This window comes from Artibeus jamaicensis, unplaced genomic scaffold (assembly GCF_021234435.1).
Source record: "Artibeus jamaicensis isolate MK-2021 breed Jamaican fruit bat unplaced genomic scaffold, CSHL_Jam_final scaffold_537, whole genome shotgun sequence".
Lineage (NCBI taxonomy): Eukaryota > Metazoa > Chordata > Mammalia > Chiroptera > Phyllostomidae > Artibeus > Artibeus jamaicensis.
The window spans coordinates 46,154,314-46,171,461 of record NW_026522047.1 but is presented as its reverse complement, the minus strand read 5'-3'; the positions used below and the strand labels follow the sequence as shown (position 1 = coordinate 46,171,461).

The 17,148-nt window shown below is 37.9% G+C and overlaps 1 pseudogene; it reads right to left on the bottom strand.

The window, feature by feature from the left end:
* Window positions 1-1,208: 1,208 nt before the first annotated feature.
* LOC128626374 (olfactory receptor 7A17-like) lies at window positions 1,209-10,155 on the bottom strand (annotated as a pseudogene).
* Window positions 10,156-17,148: the final 6,993 nt, after the last annotated feature.

Sequence of the window (17,148 nt, the reverse complement as noted above, 5' to 3'; positions counted from 1 at the left end):
AATTACATTAATCCCTTCACCTTTTTGAGGTAACTTGTTATAACGGAATAGCAAACTGATTGTAATCACAGCAAACTGAACTGAGGGCAATTATAATAATCTGCTACTTCTTACTTTTAGCTTTTGTACTGATGTTGGAGGACAACATTCATAGTCATGCTTTTATTATCATGTATTGCAGATAATTGCATAAAAGTGATCCCGCTGAGGTTCCCTTCCAGGTAGTCAGGACAGGATGCAATGTTCATGTTTCTGCAGGAAAAGCGATGACCCTTTTTCACATGACTGGGTAAGATTTTAACTCCTGTGTGAATCATCCTTTGATCATAATGACTGAAGACATTCCTAAGCATAAATGAGATAGATATTGTATGATATTTATATTGGTCAGTCACTGTCCCTTTGGTGGATTTGGAAACATTTGGAAAAGGGAAGACATTTTATATAGAGCACTAGAAGGAGTCCAATTTGTAGGGAGGACATTGAATGTTTTCAAGAAGAAATAGAAAAATAATTCAGCACACAAAACTCCATGTAATTCTTTACCCCTCATACATGGATATCATATTCCACACTTCACTGAATAGATGTGCAGCATGAAAAATATATTGTATAATAATAACTTGCCTGGCACTTTTTGTTTCAGTATATGGATGGTCATTTGTTACATATTAGATGACTATTTATAAAAATGTATATTTCTTAGTAGACTATTCTTGGAAACATGGATTTGATGCTTAATTTTTGCCAGAGGCTATGTAGGCATGAGGACACACAGCTGAATAACACAATGAAGTATATAAACCCAGGAGACCAGCTATAAAACCTACCAACATATTCAAGTCTACATTAGCAAGAAGCATAGAAAACATAGTGCTATAGAAAATAGTAATGTCCATGTAAGTGAAAACTGTAGTCTCAGATATTCGTCTACAACAAAATTATACACATGACCTCAGTATCCAAGTGTACTTTAGTCCAAAAGAATAGTATAATACATGACTACTCTTTCAGTAAAACAACAGAAATATTACTTGGAATTATATATGTCATAAGAGAATAAATTATGCTGATGTAATTTGTGTGAACCAATGAGACATATGAGAATTTCTAATTATATATGGTCCAAAGATTGTATTAACTTGTGTCAGTAATTCTTGCTATGAAGCTTTGAACATTCAGGCACCTCATACAGCTGGCATTTAAGGCTACCTGCCAAGGAATCTTTTCAGGGCCCTCTTTATGTCCTTGTTCCTAAGACTGTAGATGAAGGGGTTCAGCATGGGTGTGACCACGGTGTACATCACTGAGGGTATTGCACTTGACTGTGAGCTGTGGGTTCCAGCAGAGCCAAGATATACACCTAGGACTGTACCATAAAACAAGGAGACAACTGAGAGGTGAGATGCACAGGTGGAAAATGCTTTATACTTCCCCTGAGCTGATGAGATTGCACATATGGAGGACACTATCTTAGAATAAGAATAAAGGATCCCAGTAAGGGGTCCACCAGCCAACAGCCCTGCTGAAAAGTACATCACAATGTCATTAGGAAAGGTGTCAGAACAGGCAAGTTGGACCACCTCTTTGAGTTCACAGAAAAAGTGGGGGATTTCCAAGTGTGAGCAGAAGGACAGCTGCAACACCATTAAGCTTTCTAACAAGGAATGCAGAATACTAATAATCCAGGACACCAGAACCAGCAGCCCACAGAGGCGGAAATTCATGATGACTGTGTAGTGCAGGGGGTGACAGATGGCCACATACCTGTCATAGGCCATGGCAGAAAGGATGAGTTCATCCACCACTGCAAAGTGTATAGAAAAATATATCTGGGTGATGCAAAGTACATAGGTAATAACTCTGCTCTGTGTCTGGATGTTCACCAGCATCTTTGGGATAGTGGTAGAGGAGAAACAGATGTCTACCAAGGACAGGTTGGAGAGGAAGAAGTACATGGGTGTGTGAAGATGGGAGTCTGAGATGATGGCCAGCATGATGAGCAGGTTTCCCAACACAGTGATCAGGTACATGGAGAGGAAGAGCCCAAATAGGACAGGCTGCAATTCTGGTTGCTCTGATAGTCCCAGGAGATAAAATTCTGAAATATGTGTATCATTGCCTGGTTCCATATGGTGCAGGTGACTGCCAAAAAATAGAAGAAAATGAATAGCTTATTTGCCATTAGTAACAGAATAAATGCTGCATTTCTATTTTAGAATTCAAAATATCATTTCCATATTTGGTATAGGATCTGGCTCCCATCAAGGCCTGTCTACTGCCATTGCTCATTAGAATTTCCTTTTCTACCATCAACTCATTCTTCAAACACCACATATATTTGCTTTCTTATTGGGTATATAGTTCATGCATTTTAGGAATATGCTCATATATTGACTTTAGACCATGTTTCAGGTACTGTTCAGAGTATGGGATGATGAAAAACAAGAGTCTCTACAAACTAAAGATGATCAAAGAATATAATTAAATAACAGTAATAACATAACATATCTAATAGTCCAGATGCTATATAGAAATGTAAATCACATTAAATAAAGAGACTGGACAGGATGCTTCTTATTTTTTCATTTTTTATTTCAATTTTCCTATAACCATTTAACCTCTTGATATTCCCTACTCTTCCACAATCACACACTGTTGTTCATGTCCATGAGTCCTTTTTCTTTTGCTAAATCCACCACAACTTAATCTCCCACTTAATAGCTGTCATCCTGTGGTTTATCTATCCATATGTCTCTATTTTTCTTATTAGATCAATTCATTCATCATATTCCAAATATAAGTGAAACCATATGGAATATGCCTTTCTCTGACAGGCTTACTTCACTTACTGTGACGTTCTACAGGGCTATACATGCTGAGGGTATTGTTTTTCATAGAGTTTAGCCAAGGCTGGCCAACAGGCAACACTTTAACAGGCACCTCAAAGAAGACTAAATGGGAGCCTAAGGGGGAGAAAGTGTTTGCCAGGCAGAGGAACAACCAGTACAAAAGCTGTGAGGAAGATGGTAGTTTTAGAAAACCAAGGCTCAGAATGAGCCAGTATGTCATGAGAAGGAGAGATAGTGTCAGATGATATTAAAAAGCAAGAGGGTCTGTGTGCTGCTGTTGAAATTTCAAGTCACAGAGAGTGCCTTTTGCACACTATGAAACTCTTGCACTTTATTAATCTTGCTTCAAAAGCATCCTGTGAACTGAAAAGAATTTCTTCCTTACTCCTTCCTTTTGATGGAGTTCTGCTACTTGTATTATGAGTCACCTTGGAATACTTCAGTCCAGGTACCCCTGCTCTGAGCACTGCTCTCTGTTTATGAGCCACACATGGGCACACACACCATGACCTCCTCATGTGTGTGGTTTCCATGTTTTTCCACTCACTATTTAGGCTATGAGGACATACAACTCAGCTGTCCAGATCAAGTATCCTTTCCAATAAGAATTTAGACATACTACCTCGATATTCTTAAGGTAACCTCCCATAAAGTAATGAGCTTGGGGATCCACATTAGAATGTCCATTGTATGCCCTGTATTTAAAGAAACATAAATATAAAGAGAGAAGTATAAAATAAACACGAGGAAGAAAACAGGTCTATGGATCATAAACTTAGGTGGTCCCTGAGAGATGATAATGAAGACATGTCTTTGGATTCTGGCAGCTTTCCAACCCTAAGTACACCACCTTAAAGTCCAGCAAAAATAATGAAGAAGAAAGTATATATTTGTCCAAAACACAAACGTAGTTATTAACAGATGATGTGGAAACACCCTGAAGATTGACTACCCCAAGTGAAAACTGAGCAACAACATAAACTAGTATTTTACCAAAGTAAATCTCTTTAATATCAAGTAGCAGAAGACTGGTTTTTCCTGTGTCTCTCTTATAGTTATTTGATGAGTGGGTTTTTATAAGGTTAAAATGCAGATGAAACAAACCCCTCCCTCACTCTTCTCATGTGGCCCCTTTCTTTTTCTTGGACTTTAGGGTTGGTTGTCATTTTTGGCAAATCAATAGGCAATGTCTCCTTCTGGTTCTCATCTTCATCCAACATGCAAAGGCCTCCTTGGGATGTAACCAATAAAGCCTGCACAGGCCATGACAATCTATCCTGTTACACTGAGTAACTTTCTTCACATGATTTAAGCCTGAGCACATTATCATGCAAACATTTATTTCACCTACTCTTTACCATCACAATGCCAGATCTGAACAAGTAGGGCTTCACTTGCTTGGCTCACCTTTTTAGTTTAAAAAATGAATGCGTATATATTTGCATTTACCCAGAAACCCATTTAAATAAATGTGGAGTTATAAAATGAAAAAAATGGCAGAGGAAATAAAACCTGGTTAAACAGAGTGATTTAGCACCTCTGTTAAGAAAAACTGAATGGGGAAATATGAGACTTCTGGCCAACATGGGGGCATAGGTAGAGACATACTCTGAACCCTTGCACAACCAAAACAAGGACAACAACAAATTCAAAAACAAAAATCCGACTGATAAGAAATTGAACTGTATTGAAGTCCAACAACTAAGGATTGAAGAAGAAACATTCATCCAGACTGGTAGGAGGGATGGAGATGAGCAGCTGGGAAGAAAGGACTCCTGGCATGAAAGTGGCTGGTTGAGTGGGTGGTCCCCCATTTGAGTGCAGATAAACAGGAAGGAACAACTGGGAAGTGACACAGAAGACACAACCCAGGGTTCCAGTGTGGGGATTAATGCCTCAAAACCTCTGAGAATAAAAACCTGTGAGGGTTGAGCAGTGGGAGTAACTTCCAGCTTTTCAGGAGAATTCGCTGGAGAGATCCACCGGGTCCTAGAACATACACAATCCCACCCATCCAGGAATCAGCACCAGAATGGCCCAATTTGCTTGTGAGTAGTGTTGAAAGTGACTGAAAGCCCACAGAGAGCTGACCAAGTGGCATTTTCCCTCTCTGACCCCTCCCCCACATTTAGTGCCACAATGCAGCAATGTGGGTTATCCTACCCTGGTGAATACCTACAGCTCTGACCCTTACTATGTAACAGGCATGCTGAGACAAAAAAAGAAAAATGGGCCAAATGAAAGAACACATCAAAGCTTCAGAAAGATACATCTAAGCAATGAAGAGATTGCCAACCTATCAAGTGAACAGTTTAAAACACTGCCAATCAGGATGTTCACAAAATTGATTGAGTATGGTCACAAAATGGAGGGAAGAAGTAAAGACTATGCAAACTGAAATGAAGAAAAATGTACTTGGAACCAACAGTGATGAAAAGGAAAACAAAATTCAAATCAAGGATTTGGAGCAGAAGGAAGAAAGAAACATTCAACCAGAACAGAATGAAGAAACAAGGATTCAACAAATGAGAGGCTTAGGAACCTCCAGGACAACTTTAAATGTTCCAACACCCACAGCAAAGGTATGTCAGAAGAAGAAGGAGAGAAAGAAATTGAAAAATTTTTGGAAAAAATAATGAAGAAGAATTTCCCCAATCTGGCAAAGGAAATACACTTCCATGAAGTTTAGGATGCTCACAGAATATCAAAGAAGTTGGACCCAAGGAAGCACACACCAAGGTACATCAGAATTACATTACCCAAGATTAAAGATAAGGAGAGAATCTTAAAAGCAGCAAGAGAAAAGGACAGTTACCCACAAAGGAATTTCCATAAGACTATCAGCTGACTTCTCAAAAGAAACCTTACAGGCAAGAAGGGGCTGGAAAGAAATATTACAGGCCATGTAAGGCAAGGACCTACATCCAAGATTACTGTATCCAGCAAAGCTATCATTTAGAATGAAAGAGCAGACAAAGTGCTTCCAAGACAAGGTCAAGCTGAAGGAATTCATAATCACCAAGCTCTTATTTTATGAAATATTAAGGGGACTTGTGTAGGAAAAAGAAGAAGATCAAAACTATGAACAGTAAAATGACAACAAACTACCAACTATCAACAACTGAACCTAAAAAAAAACAGACTAAGCAAACAACTAGAACAGGAACAGAATCACAGAAATAAAGATCACACGGTGGGTTATCAGTGGGGAGGAAAGGGAGGCAGGAAAAAAGGTACAGGGAATAAGTAGCATAAATGGTAGTTAGAAAATAGACGAGGGAAGGTTAAGAATAGTACAGGAAATGTGGAAGCAAAAGAACTTATATGTATGAGCCACGGACATGGACTAAGGCTGGGTTGGGGAATGCAGGTAGGATGGGTGCAGGACAGATGGTAATTAAGAGAAAAAAATGTGAAAAATGTAATAGCATAATCAATAAAACATATTTTAAAATATTTTTAAATAAATAAAATAAAAAACAGATGAGCCTGGAGAAAACCACAAAAGAAACACCTAAAATTATAAAGACTGGCTTTCCTGAGTATATATGGAACAGTGGGAACCTGCATATACTGTTGGAGGAGTACGGATTGGTACAATTACTTGGGAAAGCTGTTGGACAGCATTACTAAAGCCAAACATGTACACATCATGTGATCCAGCAATTCCACTCCAGAGATACATACATATGAGCATGAAAAGATATGTCCAAGGATGTTGAACATATTGCTAATATTTGTAACAGTCCCAAACTGGAAACAACCTAGACATCTACCAATATGAAAATGAATTTATACAATACAATACACTGGTCTTCCCCTTATCTGCCATTTTGCTTTCTCTGGTTTCATTTACCCATGGTCAACCACAATCTAAAAATATTAAACAAAACATTTTAGAAATGAACAATTATCAACTCACTGAAAAATTAGAGCACCAAAAACTAATAAAAATAAGGTATAAATACCAATGTGCATTCATTAATTACATTGGCAGAGGCACAGACACAGAAGGTAATGCCTAATGTTCCTAGACATGGTGGCAAAGCAGAGGCCCAGTTTTATCTGTTGGATGACTCAGGAATTAGGCCTCAGTATATAAGTATATTTAACACAGGGTAAGGTTCTATTTCTATATATTTGGAAATGTCAGATTATTGAATAAAACCTGGAAAAATAAACACCCAACTGGAGGAAAATGAAGTTCATCCCCTACCTCTGTCATGTTACATAAAATCTGGGGGATTAGCTACTCACTGAGAGAGTAGCACTCCTTTTACGTGAACAATGGAAAACTATATATTAATATAGATGGATAAGTGAAACCACACTAATCAAGTCAAGAGACTCAGTAGTAAAAACACAGACATATTTAACAAATAGTAGGCAAAACATTATCATGGCCAAAATATCCCTAAAGTCACTAAGAAATAATAATTTTCCTTTAATTTTACTTTTATGTTCTTAATTTTGATTAAATTTGTTGGGGTGCCATTGGTTAATAAAATTCTGTAGGTTTCAGGTGTACAACTTCCTGATACATCATCTGTATGTTGTATTGTGTGTTCAGTGCCCCAAGTCAGGTTTCCTTCTGTCAACATTTATTCCCCTTTTAACCTCTTCTACATCCAACCACCACAATTTTTTTTTTTTTAGATTTTATTTATTTATCTGTAGAGGGGAAGGGAAGGGGAGAGAGAGAGAAACATCAATGTATGGTTGCCTTTGTGCATCCCCTGCTGGGAACTGGCCTGCAGGGAACCGACCTGCAACCCTGGTATGTGCCCTGACTGGGAATCGAACCGCGATTGTCTGGTTTGCAGGTCCACGCTCAATCCACTGAGCTACACCAGCCAGGCAACCACCACAATTTTTTTAAAAAATGATTGAAAAGGCTGACAATGAAAAAATAGTAAGCATGTAGTAATGCTCAAATTATTCAAAAAACTTCAAATATGAATCTTTGATCAAAATCAGAAAAAATTCAGCATACAACAAAAAAGTTCTTTCACACCTGGAAGCCTAGAGAAAAACTTAAAAAGTGTCACATTGACTGTGGTGCAGACTTTTACACAGGTAGCAAAGGAGTGCTCTGTTTCATCCTTGCAGAACTGTGCAGTGTTACATTGAGAGAACAGGCTGAGGACAGCTACACACACTACAAAGACCTGTGTCTCTAACACTGGGCTCCTCAGTCTCTGCAGGACTGACATCCTGGGCCAGGTGTTTGTTTGAGGGGTGGTCTCTCCTAGCCATTGCAGGACGTTCAGAGCATCCCTGGACTTTACTGACACCTCACATGTGGCAGCCAAAAATGTGTACAAACATTGCTCAGTGACCTCTAAGGGGACAGTATTGCCTCTGTAATACCCAGTAATACCCAGAGGTATTACATAAAATATTTTAATGCAACAATCTCAAAATATTCTCTTATATTGTTATAATAGCAATATATCAGGAAAGTATACCTTAGATTTCAAGTGTGACTAGCACAGCCACATCGCAGAATATTATGTAGACATAGAAATAATGAATCAGCACCTTACACCCTTTTTGACTGAAGGGAAGACCACAGATAGTGCTAAGTACAAAAAAAGAGTGGATACATAGAAAAAAATGTACAACACATAAAGAGTATTTCTGATGGCCAGGATGGTGTTTATGCATTTATACAAAAGCCCATGAGTGTGTATGTGTGCGTAATATAGGAAGAGAAGATTTTTAAAACATTAAGACCTTATGGAATAAAGATTACCAGCAGAAATGTAATTAGATTAAGTATACTGACTACAAACTGTTGTAGGAAAATAATTAAGTGAGAATCAAATTTATTTATATTAAGAAAGAAAATAATAATTACTTAGCAATATCAACATGGGCCACTGATCCCAAATTAAATTTCTAAAGACTCAGAAATAAAAGAATGTAATAGAAGAGCTTTTAACATCAGAGAGAAAGCAGTACCTAAGTTATATATTTTTTCTTATATAGAGATGTATGGATTCAAATTATCTTATGGAAGGTACAGATAATCTTTAGTCAAATCTTTATAAAGGGTGCCTTCCAGAGGAGGGTAGATTACACCAATTTTGAAAACAGAGCTAACCACAGAAGGCCAAAGAAGCAATCAAGAATGATGGAGATGCGATCATGATGGCAATATGAGTGTAGGGTGATTTTTTAGTGCTAAGTACACAGAAGAACATTCATTCTCATTGTTTGTTTATAGCAAGGATTCACAAATGAAGAATATAAAAGTAACAGCTCTATTTTTTTCACAAAGAAAAGTAAAAAATAAAAAGGCAATGGAGAGAATACAATGTGACTAAGCATTAGACTTGAGCCCACACAATTAACAAGTACTCTCCACATATATGTACATAAAAGTACTCAATGACACCAACAAAATGATGGGGGAAAAACCCTCCAAATCCTTGTTTAGAAGAATGCAATGAAAAACAGAAATCGAAACATGCTGACACCACTCTGCAAATGTCAGGAATTTGCAGACAATTTATCATAAAGGAAACAAAGGAATAACTAACTCACAAATGTATTCAGGTCACAGGTAATGAAGTAATGGCAAAGTTAAGCTACTTAGCACACCTCTTTTTACTTATCAAATACATTATTTTTTTCTGCTAACCGAATACACAGAGTGAAAGAAGATACTGTGGAATGTAGGTCTCATGACCACTGTTACAAGGTAATATTTGCAAGACTTATATTGAATATGGATCTGTCTCATCAATATGAGAAGTCTTCAGTGCACCTCATTATAAAAATAAAGGAAAACTTGTCCTCACTTTACTGGATAGCTCTCCACACCTAGTACTCTATTTTCCAACTCTTTTAAGTTGCAAAACTCTTTGTACATGTTCTACTTTCACTTGAAATACTTTTTTCTTCCCATTGCCACCTGAACTGGGCTTCCATCAGTGAGTTGTGAGCAATGACCCATGTGTTGTTGACTTCAATGTTCACTTCTCTTTTCACATCACAAACAGATCATGAACTAGTCAATCAGGCAAGCAAACAACCATAGGCTGATGGCTGTCAAAAGACCTCAGGTGAATGCTTGGCTATGGCTCTCTCTCTGACCCTTTCCTGAAGCACCTGCTGCTCCCTTGGCCTCACCTGATCAAGAGCTTTGAGAGGATGAACTCCCCGTGAAGAAAGTCCAGCCTCCTGGATGGATGACAATGGAGGCTGAAGCTCTCTGCTCAGACAAGACAGCAGGAAGGAGGCAAGCATTGGTCTCCTACACAAACTTAAGGTTCCAAAAGCAACAACCAGTTCCCATCTAGCCCAAGGTCACACATGCTGAGACGCTGGAGATGAGGAGCCATTTACAACTTCCTATGTCTGCTCACTAGGTACATTTCCATCTTGTTATTCCAACCTTTAATTGCATCATTTCCCTGGGGATCTAGATAGAAGGGACCATTTTCCTGGAGATTCTGCATTCCCAAAAGACCAGCTTGGAAGTTCTATGAATCCTATTTTTACTAGTTCTTCCTCATAAAGTCTGTGAGTTCCAAAAGATTAACCTCCCAGCACTTTATCCAAATGCTCATTTAAAATTTTCCCAAATATAAGACTGAGGATCCAGTCTGAATTAGAAAATTCAAATCCCTAAATATTTAATTTCAGTAGGGGCTTGGCCCCTCATGAACAGAGTAAATTGTTATTTTTCCTTTCAACAAGGGGGAGAACTAAGTTCCCTTGACTAAACCTTGATTGTTACACACATGTTCATGTCATGTTGTCCAAAACGATTTGGAATTTCAACCTCATATCACGAGACCTGTTCAGAAAATTTCTTTTTTTTTTTAGTATTAAACAATATTTTATTTTTAACAACACAATCATAGTAGGGGATTTGAACACCCCACTATCAAAAATGGACAGATCTTCCAAACAAATTATCAACAAAGATATTGTGGCATTAAACAACACCCTAGATGAAATGGACTTAACTGATATATATAGAGCCCTTCATCCCAAAGAAGCTAAATACACATTCTTTTCAAATGCACATGGAACATTTTCAAAGATAGACCACATGATAGGACACAAAACGAGCCTCAAAAAATTCAAGAAAATTGAAATCATACCAAGCATCTTCTCTGACCACAAGGGACTGAAATTAGAAACCAACCCCAAAGAAAAAAACCCAAAGCACCCAAAAACAGAAAATTTCTGGTACCTTATTTTCGCATATGCTGAGCAACTGCTGGCTGCCTGGCTTCTCCTCCACTGATTGGGCAGGATTCTCTCCCTTGTGCACAAGGAACTGAAATCTGTTCCGTACTACTCTGTCGCCATCTTGCCTCGCAAACTTGGGGGGTGCATCTTATAGTCTGAAAAATATGGTACCTGCTTTTCTCTTGTTGCTTTCAAGATTCTCTCTTTGCCTTTGCCTTTTGGCATTTTAATTATGACGTGTCCTGGTACGATCCTCTTTGTGCCCATCTTATTTGGGATTCTCTGTGCTTCCTGGACTTGTATATCTATTTCCTTCACCAAATTAGAGATGCTTTCTTTCATTGTTTTTTCAAATAAATTTTCACTATCCTGTTCGTTCTCTTCTTTGTCAGGCACCCTTATGATTCAAATGTTGGTAGCTTTGAAGTTGTCCCAGAGGCTCCTTAACCTATCCTTCTTATGGAAGATTTGTTTTTCTTCTTGATGTTCTGATTGAATGTTTCTTTTTCTTCCTTATGTTCCAAATCATTGATGTGATTTTTGACTCTGACTATTTCATTGTTGGTTCCCTATAACCTTTCTTTATTTCACTTAGTGTAATCTTCATTTCTGCCTGTGTCTTTTTTCTGCTGTTGATGAACCCAGTGGGTTCCTTCAGCATGCTAATAACCAGCATTATAAACTCTACATCTTATAGATTGTTTATCTTCATTTTGTTTAGTTCTTTTTCTGGAGTTTTGGTCTGTTCTTTCATTTGGGCCATATTTCTTTGTCTCTGCAATTTGACAGCCTCCCTGTGTTTGTTTCTATGTATTGGGTAGAGATGGTTTGACTCCCTGCCTTAGTACTGTGGCTATTGCAGAAACCCACACTGGAAGGTTAGATGGGGTAGAGCCTTACATAATTGCCATGTCAATGCAGTCCATATGAACCAAGTTGATGGAGTCTCCAGTATGATGTTGCCACTCTGTGGCTCTGTGTGTGGGAGGGTTCAGAAAGAAGCAATGCTGCTGCCTGGCCTCTGGAGCTTTATATGGGAGGAAGCTGTTCCCCAGCATTCACTCTGATACAAGTCACTTCATTTTCTCTCGGTATGTCACTGGTGCCCTTTCAGCTGCTGCCCCCAGTGCTGGAGCCCAGAGGGAGTGAGTCTGTGTAAGTCCTAAGTTCATTTCAGGCTCTTTAAGAGGAGACATGTGAGAATCCCACAGTTTGTTCCACAATCCCAAACTCCACTAGTTTTTACAGACAGAAGTGATGGAAACTTATCTTTCTGGCACTGGAACCATGGGCTAGGTGGTCTGGTGTAAGGCTGGGTTCTCTTGCTCCTAAGGTAACCCTCCCCAATTTTATCTGTCAAACAGGGGTGTGGGAGCAGCCATTCCATGCCTCCATGTCTTTGTGTCTCTATGTGTCTCTGCTCATCCTACCCTTCTTAATGCATGTGACTTCTTTAATTTCTAGGTTGACAGACTTCCATACAGCTCAATTTATTGAGAATTCTGGATGATAGCTGTTTTGTAGTTTAATTGTAACGTTAGTTGTGGTTGTCCGAAGAAGTGAACTGAATTTATCAATGTTTCAATCTTGACAAGGCTCATTTATTTCTTGCAACATTCATCTGAAGTTATGTTTGCTATCCTATATGATTTTCAGAAAGAAAGAAAATGAGGCTCAGGTTTAACAATTACTTTGAGAAGCCATTAAAGATTATTTTGCACTTTCTTGACTTATACACAACTGAAAACATGAGATATGGACTAAAACTTTTATGACTTTTATTCATCACACTGTACATTTTAATCATGTTCCACTTATATAATTAACTTCAATAAATTACTCAGGTAAAAAACATAGCAGTGCATGGAATAGGATCTAGAGCTTAGGTAGCTGATTCAAACTAAGAAATGGTAGATGGTTTCTATTCTACCTGGAAAAAATTCCAAGTGTAATTAACAAGAAAAGTGAAATGAAGGAGAAACAAATTCGTAGATGCACAGACCATACTAATGGTTACTTGAAGAGAGAGAGTCAAATGGGGGAATAACGGGATGGGGATTAGGAAGTATAAGCATCCCATTATACCATAAGTCATGGGGATGTAAAGTACAGCATAGGGAATAGAGTTGATAATACTCAAATAACTATGTATGGTGCCAGATGGTTACTACACTTCTTATGGTCATCACTTTCAGATAATAAATATTGGATTACTATGTTATACACTTGAAATTAATATAACGTCATATGTTAATTGTAATTAAAAATAAATTTAAAAGATACCATTGGCAATAACTTTCTAGGTGAGGCTAAAGTAACCCCATGGTTCTATGAAGGTAGAAGAGGCAGGAAGAAGACAGAGTTGGTATCAGAGCAAGGATTCAAAATGCTACACTGCTGACCTTAAAGATGGGTAAAAGACAGTGACATCAGAGAAATGACAGTGTGGGAGATCCCCCTGGTCTCTCCCCCAGAAATAACAATTTGAATAGCTACAAAATTCAACATAGGGTTCCCTGATCAATGTGCATGCATGCCTGAGAGATCCTCACATTGAACCATTTAAAGGTGGGCAAGCAGAAACAAATAGGGAGAACAAGAGTGGTGGAGGGCTCAGAGTAGCCATGAACACAGATTTACAACCTGGAGCTCACTTCCGGTTTCCTCCTGGAGAGGGAAGAAAGCAGGATATGGATGGCACCTCCTTCAGCTGGGAGGCCCAGAGAGACTCAGTGGGCACTCCTTCAGAAGTGAGCAGTGTGAGCTGCATCTGAGACAACAGACCTGGGCAAGAACACAGCACAGGGGTTCTGTTGAAGCTATCTGACAGTTGGCATTCAGACAATAAAAATAAATCCTTTGAGTCCTGTTGTCCTATAGACTCCCCAACTCACCTTTCATTGCTCTTGGTGTTAAGTTATGAAGCACTTTGTCTGCAAATTCAAGAACTGTTACTACCAATATTACCTCTGAGTAAAAAATGCACCTGGTGACTGATCCTTGTCTGGGGTGCTCAGATGGGGTGGACCCATGGAGGTACAAGGTCACTATTACCAAGAAGACAAGTTTAAGAGAAAGGCCAGGTTGCCCTAAACAACCACACCCCCAAGCATTGCCACTACATTGACTGCAGCTGCTGGTGTCAGCTTTGGGATTTTACAATTTCAAAACTCGTGATTCAGCACCACCTATTAGCAAATGATGGCAAGACTTCTTCACAGCAATCTGCTAGAGAAATGCCACATGTACATAGATGCCTAGACAAAAAAGTAATGAACCAAATACCATGAATAACCAAGGTAATGAGGCAGCTCGGGAATAAAATTAAAAATCTCCAGAAAGTAAACTTGAACACATGGAAATATGTGATATAAATTACAGAGAATTTAACATTGCAGTTCTGAAAAGACTCAACAAGACGCAAGAAGGTACAGACAATTTAATGCAGTCAGAAAAAAATTATGAACAACACAAGTACTTTACCAAAGAGATTAAAACTTTAAAAAAGAGTCAACTAGAAATCCTCTTTTATTCTCAATAAAAGAGATCAGAATGAACAACTGAGCATAGGAAATAATACTGACCAGAAGGCAAAGAGAATTAGTGATATCAAACATAGAAATCTAGAAATTATACAGAGGGAAGTAAAAAGAGACTTCAGCATAAGACATGAGAGAGCTCTACAAGAACTATCTTACTCCATGAGGAAAAAGCAATATAAGAATAATAAGCATAACAGAAAAAGAAGAAAGGGAAAAATGAACAGAGAGCCTATTCAAACAACTAGCTGATGAGAACTTTCCAAACCTATGAAAAGACCTAGATCCTCAAATCCAAGAAGCAAACAAAACACCTAGTCATCTCTATTCAAAGAGGCCCTCTCTAAGGAACACTGTATTAAACTTAAGAAAACTAATGACAAAGAAAAAGCAGCAGCCAGGGCAAAGAAGGAAGTGGCCTACAAAGGAAAGCCCATCGGGTTATCATTGCACTTCTCAGCAGAAACTCTACAAGCCAGAAGAGAGTGGAAACAAATATTCAAACTACTTTTGAAAGAGAAATTACTAGCCAAGAATAATATGTCCAGCAAAGTTATGCTTTAGATATGGAGAAATACAGACTTTGAGGGCCTCCATTGAAGGAAATACTGAAGGGGATTCTTTCAACTGAAACAAAGAACAGAAGGTCACTACACTAGGAGTAAGATCACCAACAAATCTGAATAAAAACAAGAATAATTTGTAAGAAAACATAAGCTGGAAGTAAATAAAGGTCTGAATTTGCAAAGGAGGCTAGAGATCAGATGCATTAGAAAGAAAAAAACTACTGCATATATGAAACTCTCTTTTCATAAGCTGAATAATAACCACACACAAAGAATCCAAAACTGAGACATAGAACTTACAAAAGAAGAGGAAAGAAGGATGGAATACCACCAAACAAAAATAAATAGACACAAAGGAAAAAAATCAATGGAGACGGAAAATACTAAAAAAGATGAAATTATTAAATGGTTATAGAAAATCCTTATACATCAATAAACAACTAAATGTAAATGGACTGTATTCTCCAATAAAAGAGGCGCAGAGTAGCAGAGTAAAACAAACAATAAAACCCAACCATATGCTGCCTTCATGAGACACATCTAAGGTGCAAAGACAAAGGTAAACTCAAAGAGAAACTGTAGAAAATTACTCTCCAAGCAAATAAAATCCATAGAAAACCAGGTGTAGCCATACTTATATCTGATGAAATAGATTTCAAAATAACAAAAGTAACACTATATCAAGAAGACATAACACTTCTTAATATGTGAGGGGGACCCAAAACACCAAAATCCATTTATTAAAAATTGTGTATTTATTCTTACATGTTTAAGCTTCAGTCACCTTTAAAGTACTCTTCATTTGATGCAATACACCTATCAAGATGTTTTTTCCACATCTTGGAAAAAACAGTTTTTGAACTCATCGATTAGGGTGCCTTTTAGTGCTTCTACTGTTTTTTGTTTCACCTCTTCCACACCAACAAAACGTTTCCATTTGAGGACTTTTTTTTCATCTGGGGGAGAAAAATAGTTGCCCACTTGGTCATAATGAATGATCTTTTTAATGTATTGTGGCATGCGATTTGCCAATATTTGTTGAGGATTTTAGGGTCTATGTTCATCAGTAATATTGGCCTGAAGTTTTCTTTATTTGTTGTGTCTTTCTCTGGTTTTGGGATTAGGATGATGCTGGCTTCATAAAAAGAGGTTGGGAGTCTTCTATTATTTTGGATTTTTTGGAATAGTCTGTGAAGGATAGGAGTTAGCTCTTCCTTAAATGCTTTGTAAAATTCTCCTGTGAACCCATCTGGTCCAGGGTCTTTGTGCTTTGGTAGAATGTTGATTACCGCTTCAATTTTATTTGCTTATTGGTCTATTCATACTTTCTGCTTCTTCATTGAGTTTGGAAGATTATATTTTTCTAGAAATGTGTCCATTTCCCCTAGGTTTTCAAATTTCTTGGCATACAGTTCTTCATAGTAATTTCTTACAATCCTTTGTATTTCTGTGGGGTCAGTTGTAATCTCTACTCTTTCATTTCTGATTGTGTTTATTTGGGCTCTCTCTCTCTCTCTCTCTTTTTTTTTTTATTAATGAGCCTGCTTGAAAGCTTGTCGATTTTTTTTTATCTTTTAAAAAAACCAGGTCATGGATTCATTGATCCTTAGAATTGTGCTTTTAGTCTCTAACTCAGTTAATTCTACCCTGATCTTGGTTATTTTCTTTCTTCTACTTGCTATGGGCTGTCTTAGATGTTGTTCCTCAAGTTCTTGTAGGTGTAGGGTTAGGTTGTTTACTTGAAATGTTTCTATCTTTTTTAGGTAGGCCTGTATTGCTATGAACTTCCCTCTCAGGAATGCCTTTCCTGTGTCCCATAAGTTTTGGGTTGTTGTGAGTTGATTTTAATTTGTTTCCAGAAACTTTTTGATTTTTTCCCTAATTTCACTCTTGACCCCATCGTCGTTAATAGCATGCTATTCAATCTCCATGATTTTGAATGTTTTGGGTATTTTTTCTTGGGGTTGGTTTCTGGTTTCAGTC